Below are 15,405 nucleotides of genomic sequence, written 5' to 3'. Positions count from 1 at the left end.
TTGGGTTTTTTAAAGTCTATTTTTTTTTCTTTTTTCTAATGAGACTCCTAGAGAGGGAATGGACTGAGTGGTCCTACTGTGTACTTCCTCATTTTAGAAATGAGGAAACAGGGGCTGGACAAATGTAGTGACTAGTTCAAGGTCCTCAAACAGACAAAAACCAAGGGGCCATGCCTCCCAGCCCTCTGTTGTTTCTATTTTACCAAATAGTCAAATCATGCATTTGGATGAATTACCTTTTTGGTATTTTTTATTTTTTATTTATTTTTTATTTTTTAAAAAATGTTTATTTATTCTTAGAGAGAGACAGACAGACAGAGCATGAGCAAGGGAGGGGCAGAGAGAGAGGGAGACACAGAATCCAAAGCAGGTTCCAGGCTCTAAGCTGTCAGCACAGAGCCTGATGTGGGGCTCGAACTCACAAACTGTGAGATCATGACCTGAGCCGAAGTCAGATGCTTAACTGACTGAGCCACCCAGGCACCCCCTTTTTTGGTATTGTGAAGAACAGGGTCCAGGGCTAAACCTACCGATTAGAAGAGTTTAATTAGTGACTGTGTGGATTACATGTGTGACTTTGTTTTATTTGAACTTTCTGAAAACCCAGACCATCATCTCCTTGTTTAAAAGCCTTCTAGGTTTCCCATTGCTCCTTGGATAGTCAGAACTGCTTAACTCTCTCTGCTGGATTGGGCCTCTCCTGCCTCTTCAGGCTCTGCTGGGTCCCTCCTTGTCTGTCCTCCAGCCACACTGGCTTTCTTTCGGCTTCACACTTGGCTTCACATTTGCCCAGCTCCCTTTCTCAACAGGGCCCTTGCGTTCTCTCTCTCTGCCTGCAGCTCTCCCCTTCTCCTTTCCTCCCTCTGGCTCATCCTTGTTAGGGACTCTCATTGTCACTTCCTGGGGGAAGCCCTCCTGAACTCTCCTACTAACCCACATCCCTACTTTGTACTCACAAGGCTGATATGTTTCATAGCACCCATCATAGCTGCAGGTTTACATTTAAGTGTATAGTTACTTATTAAGGTTTCTCTTCTCCATGAGTCCTTAAGTCCCATGAAGTCAGGAACTATGTTTTTACTTACCATTCTATCCCTAGCTTTTAGCAATATGCCTGTCATATGGTTGGAACTCGCTCAGTGTTTGTGGAATGAGTAAATGAATAAATGGTTAGTCTTTAAAAAGCTCATCTTACCTTGTCTCTTTGGAGGCACACTGTCTATATCTAATTGGAGTCACCCATTTCCTTCACACCATAGCCCTGCACTATGTTCTCAGAGAAAGAGCGATACTATATGGACTGTATTGAAGATTTATATTCATGACTCAAAGGACATGGCAAGGGGAGAGGTAGAAGGAAAGAAAAAGGAAAAAGGAGGGAAGGAGGAATGCTAGATCATTAGCTGCCTGATTTGGGGAGCCTGCAGAATGGGTCATTTGAACTCTCTGAGGGTTTCCAGTGCAGCTAGCTGGCTGGATGAACGCCAAATCTAAGAGAGTCTGGACAGTGGTTTGATGGGCCATTAACTTAGAAGGAAAAACTGAATAGATCTTAGCTGGGCCTTTCCTTCTAAGATTCTGGTTTGAAGAACTGAAAATGAGAGTATACTATAAGAATAAACAGTTTTGCTCCTTCCCTCAAGTTTATTGCTTCCACTTGCACAAGACAAATACGTGTTCTTTATATTACTAATCATTTTGTTACATTAATCCTTAAAGAATAGTAGAACTTCTGTCATAGTCCTGTGGAGAGTCTGTGTCCCAGTAGAATCTTGCTTTTATTATTAGGTTTTCTATTCTGTGTCTTTTGTACATCTATGCATTGCCTTGGAGAGAAGAGGAGACCTCTTTACCTTTTCATGAGTATGTGCATAATTCTTACAACATTACATAGCCATAATTCTTCAATGTTATTCTTAATTCACTGTCAAAAGACAGAAGTTATTTCTGGATTGTTCACCTAGCAGTAGGTAGCAAACATGTTTTCAGGATGGATGATAACCAACTGTCACATTTTCTGTTTAGTTTTGGTATCTCTTTCTTAGGAAGGAAGTTAAGAATTTCCTTTGTAAGTCTTTTTTCATGGTGATGGGAACTCAGGGTTCTCAGTGGAACATGCTCCATGTTTTCTTGGAGCTCTGTGCTTTCACTAAAAGCAGAGAACAACTATGATGTTGCAAGAATGCCAGGTAGAAACCTGGAAGCTTGTAAACAAAACTATCTGTGTCCAAAGAAGTGTAATGTCTTTTGCTAGGAAACAGAAGACATTTGCCTCTAGTTTATTATTGATCTTTCAAATGACTCTTCAAGGTAGTTAAGAGTTATGAAACTCTGAGCTTGGGTTGTTTAATATGGTAGGAACAAAGTACAAACTTAAATCTGTTCCCATTTTAAATAAAATAATAGGACTTGGCTGCAATTAAAGGACCTGTTTTATATGGTTGTGTGAGAGTAACATGAGGAAATATAAGTGAGTTCATGAGTTTAGAGATTGCTTCCTACATTATAAGCTCTGTGTTAAGTGTTGGCTATTAATTATTTATTGTTGTCACTATTATCTGATGCCTTTTAATATTGCAAACTTAGGTTATCTTTTTCAGTGAAGAGGCAGCATCCTTTCCAACCTGTAATACCTTTGTTTTCTGTCAAAATTTATTGAGTCTAGAGACTAGGTACAATATGATTTAAAATGTGGAATATCTGTGATGTTTGTTGGATATTAATTATAGCTAATCTTACTCCCATCTTTCTGTTCTTGATACTTTGCAGTTCCATCCCTGGAAAATCTAATAGTTTCTTCCATAGCTTTGGGCTAGTACCCTGACTAATGCTTTTTGTGGCCTCTACCTTTCATCAGAAATCTTCCAACCCCAAGCTCTTGTCCTCACTGAAACCTATTTTCTGAAAAGTTGCTGGGTAGGTATTGAAGTTACTGTGTTATGGCTTGGGCTCCTATTGAAGGACTTTCAGGCCCAGGTGGAATGGTTGTGTAGGGTGTTTTTCTGGGGCAGTGTGCTTTCTGAAATACCTTGATGCAGAGGCAGAACTGTCCCTGCAAGCTTGGGCTTCTTGTCTTTTTAAGGCTCTTCATAAAAACCCATTTGTTCCCAGGCCACACTTCCTCAAGCCAGATTCTCCCTGTCCTTTAGACTTGTGCAGGAGTTGGGAAGGGCCCTAGGGGCCCTTAGAATTACAAACCATAAATAACTGACAGAGCACAAGAGAGATGATAGAGGAGATAGGAAGTTCATGTCCCACGAGTGGATCTTCTCTATGAAGAATTATAGGACTAAACTCTGGACTGCTAGTGTTTAAAAGCACTCATCCTTATTAAAGGAGATTTGTACATTTCTTGACCTTCTGACACTGTCAGTATGAGTAATGTATTTGGAAAGTTCCAAGGCTGGCAAGATTGATTTATTCCAATCTGCACACCTTTTCAGTGTTAGCTGTGTGGAAATTTTCTCATTAGCCATAAGAAAGCTGTTTTATACTCAGAACAGGTCATACAGTTCCCTAAAGCAAATACCAGGCTGGCTTATCTGAACATGGTGAGGGAAATCATTATTCTTTTTTCCTCTTTTTTCTTGATTTCTCTGTAACAGCTTGGTCTTTAATAATTGGATCTCATTTGGGTTGTACAAGAACATGAAAATATTTAATAAGCACCATTGAGTTATGTTGGTTGTCCTGGTGGAAAAGCACTAGTATGTATTTACTAGAAAAGCATTAGGCATATTAAAGGCCAAGTTCTCTGTGTTCATACTAAGGCTATGCAAGTTAGAGTAGCACCTTCGGTGGCCCCAGAGATAATTGGTGAGCCTCTGTATTTTTTCCCTGTGTATAATGGGGGCGTGATAATGTCTACCTTAAAGGGCTGTTGTATTTATAATTCAAGTCTGGCACATATGTACCCAGTAAATTTTAGCTACTGTCATTCCTTTTCTTCTCCTGTTTCTAACCTGACACCCTCTTCATACTTTCTTTCCTTCTTTTTAGTTTTCCGTGTTGTCATTTCCTTAGCTTTTGGACCTGTTGGGGCCCACAAGCTCTGGCAGTTCCATTGGTCTATTCAGGGCTACTCTGATAGAAATGAGATGTCTTTCTGTCTGTTTAGGAAGTTTCCAAGTTAGAGCTTCCTTTTTAGATCATTGAATGCAGACATTCATTCTGCCTTAGAGAAGGTGAACACGATTGGTTGTGCTATCTGAGATAGGCACTTACTGCTGGGAGGCAAGAAGAGAATGTGTTGATTCTCATGAAGAAGTTGTTTTAGGCCGTGGGGCTCACACATTTGTATATGAATACTTTTCTCTTTAGGAAATTCCTACATTTTAGTCTCAGTTAGGATTCAAACATTAGGCCATTGCTACTTGCTAAATTTTCAGTCTTATTTAACAAGAGGGACCATAAATACTGTGTATGTAGATCCCTAGACCATGTTAGATCTAAAGATGCTGAGGGCCCTGTTGCTCTGGAAACGTACTAAGTTTTGAAGTTTTCAGCGGGAAAAGAGATCTTTTCTGTTTGTTTTCTTGGGGTACATGACAAACTAGTAACTGTAATCCAGATCAGTTACTTTTGGTCAAAATGGGCTAGTTAGCTTAATTGCCTGCTTGCTGCCATTTTTCAATTACAAAGGGAAAAGTGTATTTATAGTTGAGAAACACTGCAGATATCACCTTAACTAAGTGATCAAGATTAATACCATCAACAATACAATATATCAGTACTCCTGATACAATGCAAATGAAGGACACAAAATCACTTCTTTGGTATTTTTGCCTAAAATCCATAACCTTAATCCAATGTTGAGAAAACATCAGACAAACTCAAATTGAGAGAATATACAAATACAAATACAAATAACTCACCAGTACTCATCCAAAATATCAAGGTCATGAAGGATGAGGAAAGACTGAGGAAGACCTGTCACAGATTAGAGAAGATCAAGTAGCCATAACAACTAAATGCCATGTGAGATCCTGGATTGGATCCTCAAACAGAAACAGGTCATTAGGGGAACAGCTGGTAAAATTTGAGTAAGGCATGTAATTTAGTTAATATTGTTATACCAATGCTAATTTCCTGGTTTTAAAAATGGTTTTAAAAATGGGGGCACCTGTGTGGCTCAGTCAGTTAAGCGTCCGACTTCGGCTCAGGTCATGATCTCGCGGTCCGTGAGTTCGAGCCCCACGTTGGGCTCTGTGCTGACAGCTCAGAGCCTGGAGGCTTCTTCGGATTCTGTGTCTCCCTCTCTCTGCCCCTCCCATGCTCATGCTCTGTCTCTCTCTGTCTCTCAATAATAAATAAACATTGAAAAAAAATTTTTTTAAATGGTACTGTAGTTACATAGATTGTTAACATTAGGGAATGGTAAGTGAAAGGTAAATATGAACTCTAAAATTTGCACAACTTTTATAGGAATTTAAAATTATTTCAAAATTAAATATAAAAAAGAAATTAAAATAACATGGGTAAATTTTATTTTATTTTATTATTTTTTTTTCAACGTTTATTTGTTTTTGGGACAGAGAGAGACAGAGCATGAACGGGGGAGGGGCAGAGAGAGAGGGAGACACAGAATCAGAAACAGGCTCCAGGCTCTGAGCCATCAGCCCAGAGCCTGACGCGGGGCTCGAACTCACGGGCCGTGAGATCGTGACCTGGCTGAAGTCGGACGCTTAACCAACTGCGCCACCCAGGCGCCCCACATGGGTAAATTTTAAATATATATTTTAAAATGTTTATTTTGAGAAAGAGGCAGGGAGAGAATGAATAGGGGAGGAGCAGAGAGAGAGGGAGAGAGAGAATCCCAGGTGGGCTCCACAATCAGTGTGGAGCCTGATGTAGGACTTAATCTCATGACTATGAGATCATGACCTGAGCCAAAATCAAGGGTCAGACACTTAGCCAGCTGAGCCACCCAGGTGCCCCAACATTGGTACATTTTAAAAATGTAATAAGATTTTTGGGGCGCCTGGGTGGCTTAGTCAGTTAAGCTCCCAACTTCAGCTTAGGTCACGATCTCGCGGTCCGTGAGTTCGAGCCCTGCATCGGGCTCTGGGCTGATGGCTCAGAGCCTGGAGCCTGCTTCTGATTCTGTGTCTCCCTCTCTCTCTGCCCCTCCCCCGTTCATGCTCTGTCTGTTTGTCTCAAAAGTAAATAAACTTAAAAAAAAAAAAAGCTGCTGAGGATTCAACTCAGTTTTAAAAAAAATATATAATAAGATTTGGAAGATAAAGTTGAGGAAAACTCCCAGAAAGTAGAGAAAAAAGATAAAGAGAAAGAAAATATAAGAAAATTAGAGTATTAGTACTAGAGACCCAACATCCCAATCACAGGAAATCCACACAGAAGGAGAAATGGAAGGGAGAAGGTCATCAAACAATTCAAGAAAATTTCACAGAACTGGAGAACATCAGTTTACATGTTGAAAAGGCCCATTGAGAACTCAGCACAAGAGATGCAAGTTGACCCACACTAAGTCTTCAATGAGACATTGCAAAATATGTGGGATAAAGAGAGGATCTTAAACACTTTCAGAAAAAGTGGAGAGAGCAGGGTACACACCCAACGTTAAGAATGAAACTGGCATCAAACTTCTCAGCAGCACTGTTAAAAAACACATGGGCACAGTAAAGCAGTAGAAAGAATACAGTAAGAAAATGAAGCAATGCCTTCAAAATTCTGAAGGAAGTATTTTAGTCATCCTCTTTTGCCTGCAGTATGCTCGTCCCTCTCCCTGAAACCCCCAATTAGGGTAGTGGAAGCAGACTGAGCACAGGTCTTCCATCAGTTCAGATGCTGCCCCCTGCCTGCCCCTGTCCCGTCTCTTTAGTCCTGCTCACCTGCTGTTTCCTTTTTCCTTTCAGTGATATTTTTTTCTATGCCAAAACAGGAGAGGGAACAAAATAAAGTGAAATCCAATAGAAAAAAAATTAAACACTCTGTGTATGAGAGGGTATTTTCTTTTTAAAAAAATTTTAAAAATGTTTATTTCTTTTTGAGGGAGAGAGAGAAGAGACAGTGAGTGGGAGAGGGACAGAGAGAGAGGGAGACACAGAACTCGAAGCAGGCTCCAGGCTCTGAGCTGTTAGCACAGAGCCCAACGCAGGGCTTAAACTCACAAACTGTGAGATCATGACCTGAGCCAAAGTTGGATGCTTAACCGAGTGAGTCACCCAGGTGCACCAGTAAGTACATTTTCATACATTCAAGGTCTCAAAATTTTTACTTCCAAGGAAATTACTAGAAGATAACCGTCATCAAAGTAAAGATGTCAAAAAAAAAAAAAAAGGAGACAGACCTAAAAGCACGAAATAGTGGCTTTAACACAAAAGTGAAACAAAGGGACTGTGCAGGGTGTTGGTGAAGGAAAATCTCAAAGATGACAACTTTGCGATTAGTCTAGAGAGCAAAATAGTCCAAATTTGAACAGGTGTGAAATCTTCAGGGGCCATGTTGTCAAGGTGAAATTGATAGAATTTTTATTTACTTCATTAAGAGAAGATGTAAACAACTTGTGAATTTTCAAAATAATTGCAGTTAGATACATTTTGAAAATCAAGAACAAGACTCACTGAGGTTGGGTTAGGGTATGAACAGGAGTTGTTCAGGAAGAAGTAATCATTAGTATAGCATATGGTTAGCTGGAAATATCATTTATGTAGTAATAACGTAGACATTGAATAAAGAGCCATACAAAATGATGACTGTAGAAGGAGGATGGGAAGAATGGGTTTGTAGGTATGGATTGAGAAGGGTGGGTGACTTCCATAGTGGGAAGTCTAAAAGATAGTAGATTTTTATAACTAAAAAATCAAGAGCAGCAATTTAACATTGCATATGGAGGTCAATGCCAAAAGAAACAATTAAAAGATTTTTATGTGGTTGCCTCTGGGAGGTGGGAAAAATGGGATGGGGATGGCACTGCTGGTTTGTGAAATGAGACACGTAGAATATTTGGTTCTTTAAACTACTAGTATATATATTTGTGCTATTAAAGGAAATATAAATACAAAAAAGCTAACTAAGTTAAAGTAAAAACTAACCCCCAAAATGTAAGTTATTTGAAAAGTTTAACCCCCTCCCCCAATATTGAATTTACCCTAAGAAAGTGTATTTTTTTTATCCTTACATGGTAACTTTAAGAAGAGAGAAAGAGCTAAAAGTAACTGAAGGAGTTACTGTGAGAGGAAGCACTGACTTGGTACATGTGACAATTTGCCAATTGTCCTGGTTATCTGAACTATCTCAAAAACCTTTTGTTTTCTTTGAGAAAAAAGATACTCATGGGCTAAAATAGAAATTACACCTAGACCATATTGCTTTGTGAAATCTGTGTTTAACACAATCCTTTATTCTCCCTCACCCCCATTTCTTCTTTCTCGGTGGGGGTCAGGTATGTTGGTTACTTTTATCAGGTTATTGGTTTTTTAGGTTAGTATCAATTTTAGTAGTTAGGCTGCATTAATTTCTGGTTTGGAATATGGTCACTATAAGTAAAAGTGTTGCATCTAAGGCCAAAAAAAAAAAAAAAAAGGAAGAAAAAGAGAAAGAAAAAAAAATCCCAGATGGTAGGCTTATCTGTATATCTGTTCAGCCCAGTTGTCATGTGAAACCGCTGTATTGAGGTCAACGGGATCCTAATGTGGACTTTGCTCTAACAGCTTGATTTGATTGACTCTCTCTGGATTAGTAAAAATTCTTGTTTCTGTAGTTGATATTAGCCAAAAGGTAGAGAAGTGGTAAATAAAATCTTGTTTCTAGGATGTGTTATTTAAAATTTTGGTCTTTATATTTTTATTTGACAAAATTTACTGTCTTCTTGTTCTGTTGTCCATGCTAGTGTGTGTTGATGAATAAAAATGTCAGTTATTTTTGGTTGTTGGTCTTTTCTATGTGCTAAGTGAATCAACATTCACAATTGCACCAGTTTAACTGATAAATGCAAAATAAATGTGTTGTGAGATGACAGGCATTAAGTCTTTTTCATAGTTTGTAAAAAGCTATTTGGAGATTTATTTGAAAAAAAGTTTTTTTTTCCATATGACATTTCCATGGGACATTTTTAGTGATCATAGAAGAGTTTTATTGGAGACTATGGGATCATGTTTCTTTATATTAATCCATTAAAAAATTATACTTTCAGTGCATTTTTAGAGGAGAAATGAAGTTGCTAAGATGGTTTTACAGAACTTGCTGTATTTTATTGCCTTGATGCTTTGAAAGGCATGTGAATCTACCTCATCTCCGTTCCATCCCAGTACCCTGACAGCATCCTGTCATAGCATGTATCTCACGGTATGTTTGATTCTCACACTAGACTATAAGCCTCTTGGAGATTGGATTGTGTTCTTTGTGGTATCCTTAGTGACTAGCATTGTTGCCTGGGGATGAAGTTAGATGAATACATGATTAAAATTTCTACAAAAAGCATTTTTTTCTATGAACTGATGATCACTGGAAGCGTTCTCTCCATAGTGGAGCTCTCCAAAGCCATTCTTGTATAAATTAAAGTGTTAGAGAGCCTCCATAATAAATTTCAGAAAAAACACTCTTCCCTTTTTAAAAATTTACCTCCCATGGAGGGTCATTGAATCCAAAAATGGTTACTGAGTGTAGGATCAGTTTGGAATATGTTCAACTATAAATAAACAGAAACCTAACAGTGGTTTAAGCAAATAAGGACTTTATTTGTCTCACATAGTAAAATGTCTGGGGTAGGCAGCCCATGGCTGATCTGGTGGCTCAGTGATGTCACCATAGACTCTGGCTCCTTCTGTTCTCCCATCCCTTCTTGTAGGTCTTGTGCTCGTGCTTGTCAGTAGGTGCCTGTTGCACCTCTAGGTATCATCTCCACGGTTCAGGCAGGAACAGCAAGAATGGCAAAGGGCTGAGGGGACATGCCAGCAGAATCTGGCCCCTTTAGAAACTTTCCTAGATGATACCTCTGTGACTCGTACTTACATTTCATTTGACAGAAATGGGTCATGGCTATGCCTAGCTGGAAGGGAGCCTGGGAAAATAAGTATTTAGCTTTTCAGCATCTGTAGGAAGAAGAGTAAGTAGATTGTAGATCATTTTCAGAAATGAATTTCAGAAACTAGATCTCCCTTTACATTTTGCTTCTTTTTAAAGAACTCTTCTGGATCACTATTAAACTTTAGGGTGAGACTTAGAGGTTCATAAACATCATCTAGTGATTTGCTCCCTTTATTAAAAAGAATAAAATAGAGTAAAATAGAAAAGAATAGAGAATATCAGAGTGTATCTTACTTGGTTAGGGCAAGTATTTTGTGAAACACTGGGTCACAGTGTAAGATATTTCTTACCTGTGCATTAAAAAATAATAATAACAAATAAAACATCGAGAGGGTTGCCTGGGTGGCTCAGCTGGTTAAGTGTCTGACTCTTGATTTAAACTCAGGTCATGATCTCAAGGTTGTGAGATCAAGCGCCGTATTGGGCTCTATGCTGGGAGTGGAGCCTGCTTAAGATTCTCTCTTCCTCTTGCCCATTCCCAGCTTGAGCGCATGCATGCATGTACTCTTTTTCTGTCTCTCTCTCTCTTTCAAAAAAACAAAGCAAAGCAACCTAAAAAGGCATTGTTCTGGAGAATCATTGATTTTACAAGTATTGCTTTATTTATTACTATCATAAGCAATTTGGAGCATATGGGGAACTTACAATAAAGGAGATAAACCTGTGCATAAATACTTCTAATAGAGGAAGAAAGTTGTCTGTGCTATGAAAGATACCAATAAAGTGCTATGAAAGGTCACTGGAATTCAATTTATAGTAATTCTAACAGGGGTAGAGGATGTGGTGAGTAGGTTTGGAAAGGTCTTTGAAGGGAGTCGCCTTTGAACTGAGACTTGAGTATTTTTTGTTTGCTCCTATAATGCACTGGGCATTATACCTGTGTCAGAGCTGATCGTGTTCATTTCAGAACCCTACACACAAGCAAATTTTGTAGAGTTATAAAAATTTTAAGAATACCTTTATTTTGTGGCACCTGGGTGGCTCCGTTTGTTAGGCATCCGACTTCGGGTCAGGTCATGATCTCACGATTCATGAGTTCAAGCCCCACATCGGGCTCTGTGCTCACAGCTCAGAGCCTGGAACCTGCTTCAGATTCTGTATCTCCCTCTCTCTCTGCCGCTCCCCTACTTGCACTCTGTCTTTCTCTCCCTCTCTCCCTCAAAAATAAATAAACATTAAAAAAAAGTAAAAAGACTTAAAAAAGAATATCTTTATTTCATGATGGACCTATTAATTTTGCCTCTTTCAAAAATGACTGCATTTCCTAAATCCCAGACTATCAGGATGACTTTTGGCTAAGTCATCCTTACCTCCAGGTCTCAGGTAATAATTGGCTGTTCCTATATTATTGGAAAAATTTGATCATACATGATGTACTCCTCTATTTTTCCAGTTATTATGGAACTATAAAGTTGGTGTTGGTAACAAAACAGAACTTGTTTAAAAATCAAAGTGCCCCTGGACTCATAAAATCTCAGTGTTGCAAGATGCTTCAGATATATATGGTCCAACCTCACCTAACTCATACTGAGGAAATGGAGATTTATAAACAAAGTAATGAAGAATAAGCCAGGAACCCAACCTGGGTCACTGACTTCTTAGTCCATTGCTGTTTTTCACTACCTCCAGTTAGCAATTTTAAGACGGAAGAGGAAGTAAGGAAGTCAGGAGAATGCTATTCCAGAACTCTCTATTGCTAGATACAAAATTATTTCACACTTTGAAAATTATTTGCTATTAGCATAGTCAGAACTATCAAAGTAAATTGTTTCCTTCCCACTGCTCTGTTCCTCTGGTCAGCATTCTCTGGGTTCTACAGTCATTAGAAATTCTGAGGTTACTGCTGAGGATACAGTGACCCATTTTCAGAATCAAAACGATCAGCCAATCTGTCTCCTTGCCAGTCAGTGTTAGGTGTTTGCTGCTCCTTCTTTTCTTCTGCCTGCACTCTTGAATAATTGCTTTAACCAGCAAGCATGGTCATCTTCCCTGTGTGGTACAGAAGAAGGTGATAATAAGGTGTACCAGTCCTATCCACTAAGAGATTATAATAAATTTTCTTTCTCATGTGCATATATAGATCATATCTAGTTCCTTGGGTGATTTGACTCCTGCTCTTTGACTCAGGAACATAGCAGTCATATTTTGGTTCCATAATAGCATAAGGGAAAAAGAACTTCTGTAAGAAAAAAATTAAAAAATATTTTATCTAGAGCCTGGACATGGTAAGATAGACTCCTTACACAATCAATATAGGTATTATTGTCTTCATTTCTATAGGGGTAGACATTCTTGTCTTCATTTAACAGAGTAAGTAATGGGAGATGTAATTGAATCCCAGATCCTTCTAATTCTACTTTGTACTGCACCATGGTGGTCATATAGGATTAGAAAGGGATCTTTGCCTAGTAGATTTTTTTAAAGGACTGGGTATTCACAGGCTTTGGTGTAGCAATTTCAATTCTCATCATCAAGTTTGTTTGTCAAACCTCTGCTCTATATTTTTTAGCCTCCTTATTGTAAGTAAATGTTATGCAATTAAAAAATATGTGTCAAAAACACTAACTTGAGAAGATGTATGCATCCTCATGTTCATTGCAGCAGCATCATTTATATATATAGTCAAGATAAGGAAATAGCATAAATGTCCATTGATGCATAAACAGATAAAGAAGATGTGGTATATATAAACAATAGAGTATTAATGAACCATAAAAGAAAATGAAATCTTGCCATTTACAACAACATAGATTGGCCTCAAGAGCATTATGCTAATTGCACGAAGTTAGATAGGGAAAGACAAATACTGTAATACTGTATGATCTCTCATATATGGAATCTTAAAAAAATAAAAAGCAAGTTTATAGACAGAGAACAGAATGGTGGTGCTGGAGGCAAGGTGTGGGAGGTGGGGTGGAAGAAATGGCTAAACTGGGTTTTTTATTGTTGTTTTTAACATATATTGAATTAAAAGGTTAAAAAAAACCATAAAATTGCTGCACTAGGGGAAAAAATGATGTAAGGTCAAGTCAGCGTGGGAGCTTCTGGGAAAGATTTTACACTGTGATAAAGCAGGGAGCCACATGACTAGAAAATCCTTTTTTTTTTTTTTTTTTTTTTTTTTTTTTTAACCACCACTCCTTCCTTCCTGTTTGGAAAATGGGCTTTTAAGCAACGATGAGATGCTTGAACTGTGGCAGCCATTTTGTGACCATGAAGGAAGATTTCCCCAAGATGCTGAGGACGGAGGGAAGGAAGCACAGAAAGAGCCTGAGTCCTCAGTGATATTGCTGAGCTCTAAACCAGTTCTGAAAACTTAAGACTTTTTGTTATGTACAAAGTGAAATGCACATATTGTTTAAGCCCCTGTTAGTTGGGTAATCTTTTACCTGTGGCCCAAAACATCTTAAATAATACTTTCTTTCTTTTTTTTTTTTTTTTTTTTTTTTTTTGTAATGATACCCTCTGAGAGAGATGTCCATCCCCAGAGGGTAACATTTTAAAATATGTCATCTTTAGAATGGACAAAAGATCAGTTATTTAGAAACCTCTTTAATCTGACATGGTGTATTTACCCCTAAGTGTTCCAAAAGTACAGAATCACTATATTTTATTGCACCCAGAGTCATATGATCTGTGACATATACCAAAGTACAAAATTACTGTATTGGATTGCATTCAGAGTCATATGGTCTGTGACATATGCCAACTTTGCTTTTGCCAGAAATTTAATGCTTGTAATTTCTGTTCACAGACAGTATTGCAGAATGGCACTTTGAGCCTCTTTCTTCCTCATTGGTTGTCCATCATCTTCACCCCTACACCAGGTGGGACTGGTTTATTTGCCTGGTGAGTACAGGATAAAAAATGATTTTTTTTGAAGTGCCATAGTACATCTTTGGCTTTTTCCAACTGAGTGGATTTTTAATTTTTAAAATTGCTTTTCCATAAAAATGGCTACACTTTGTGAATATTGAAACTATAACTTATTTCTATCTGACTGACAGATTTTCATCATTAATGACAGTGAGACGTATGTAATGCCATTATGGTAAGATACATCAACCATAGGCTAATCTTCAACTGAATCACAAGGACTACAGAGTTCATCTGGCCCACACTCTTTATCTTGTACAATCCAGGTTATCCCTTTCCCTGTCCTACATGCTCCTGAGTTCTTTCATTTGTTCATTTGTTTGTTCGTCCATTCTTTAATTCATTGATTCATTGAGAATACTTACTGTCACATGCTAAACACTGGATTGGATCCTGAGGATACAGGGATGAATACATTTTTTGACTTCAGCATGCCTATAAATCTTTGGGAAGAAACAGACTCACTTACTGTTAGTTATGATACAATTTATTAAGTAGAGTAATGGACCCATAATTATGGAAGCTTTGAGGACAAATTAGTTCATTCTGACTAAACATTTTCATGTTTCAATGGATGATTAGAAAACCTAGGGTTTTTTTTTTTTTCACAGATATTTAGAAATGTGTAGAATAGAAAAATATCAGAAGCAGCAGGTTACTTAATATCAACAGGGAAGGAATATAAGAGTGCAATCATTTCTCAATCAAGTTCTTTGTATAGTGACAATTGTATGTACATAATCAGAGAATGAGTCAGTCTATAATGTATAGTGAATTATTTTTTACTCAACAAAATACTCTTTAAGTGGGCCATTCATTGAGAGATGGAAATAGATTTTAGAAACATATGGAGCAATATAGACAGTTATTTATTAAGTTCCTGCCATATGGCCAGAATTGTAGTAAGATTCATCACTGTCACCATTATGGTAGCTAACATTTATTGAGTGCCTTCTCTGTGCCATTCACTGTATGAAGCACTTTACATCCCTCATCTCATTGAATTCTCACAAAAATTGTACATGGTGTGATGGTTGCTATGATACCCTAATTGTACAGATAAGGAAATTGAAGCCTGCAGATTGTGTGACTTACCTATGACTATCCAGCTTCTGAGTGGCAGAGTTAGCACTCTCTCAGAGCCTGTGGGTAGGAGAGCTGACAACACTGACTCCATCTTTGGCCCTCCATCTTGTTTGTGCCTATGCAACCATCTCCCTCAGGGTAACGTGTTCCAGGCCTTGGAGGTTAATGTATGCCCTGACCAGAATGCAGAAAGGCTTGTTTTAATGTTTCCTAAAGTGGCACACAGAGGTCCTACTTTAAGGTAACTAGTAGAGATGCCTGGCACACCTAAGGTGCCACTTTAGATAATTGCCCTGTGACCTCTCCACTGTGCCCCTTGCTCCATAAAACTGTGGGTTAAGGTCTGGACTGGGGGTAGCCTGGGGCAGAGAATGGCTGTGTAGGGCCTGGATCATC

At 38.4% G+C, this 15,405-nt stretch overlaps 1 protein-coding gene across 6 annotated transcripts in view; it reads left to right on the top strand.

The window, feature by feature from the left end:
* CRACD (capping protein inhibiting regulator of actin dynamics) overlaps positions 1–15,405 on the top strand; it is a 290,463-nt gene that overhangs the window by 64,007 nt on the left and 211,051 nt on the right. For 4 of the 6 annotated variants that reach the window (XM_045473982.1, XM_045473974.1, XM_045473975.1 and 1 more), the window contains one exon: positions 13,802–13,896. The exons of 1 other annotated variant lie outside the window; for it this stretch is intronic. The gene's annotated coding sequence lies outside the window, so the exon portion shown is untranslated. Of the gene's footprint in view, positions 1–9,284; positions 9,307–13,801; positions 13,897–15,405 lie in introns of those variants that run through there. One more of the 6 variants, XM_045473977.1, reaches the window with a different exon arrangement.

The sequence above is a fragment of the Leopardus geoffroyi genome, chromosome B1, assembly GCF_018350155.1.
Source record: "Leopardus geoffroyi isolate Oge1 chromosome B1, O.geoffroyi_Oge1_pat1.0, whole genome shotgun sequence".
Taxonomy (NCBI): Eukaryota; Metazoa; Chordata; class Mammalia; order Carnivora; family Felidae; genus Leopardus; species Leopardus geoffroyi.
This window is presented reverse-complemented; position numbering and strand designations above follow the sequence as displayed.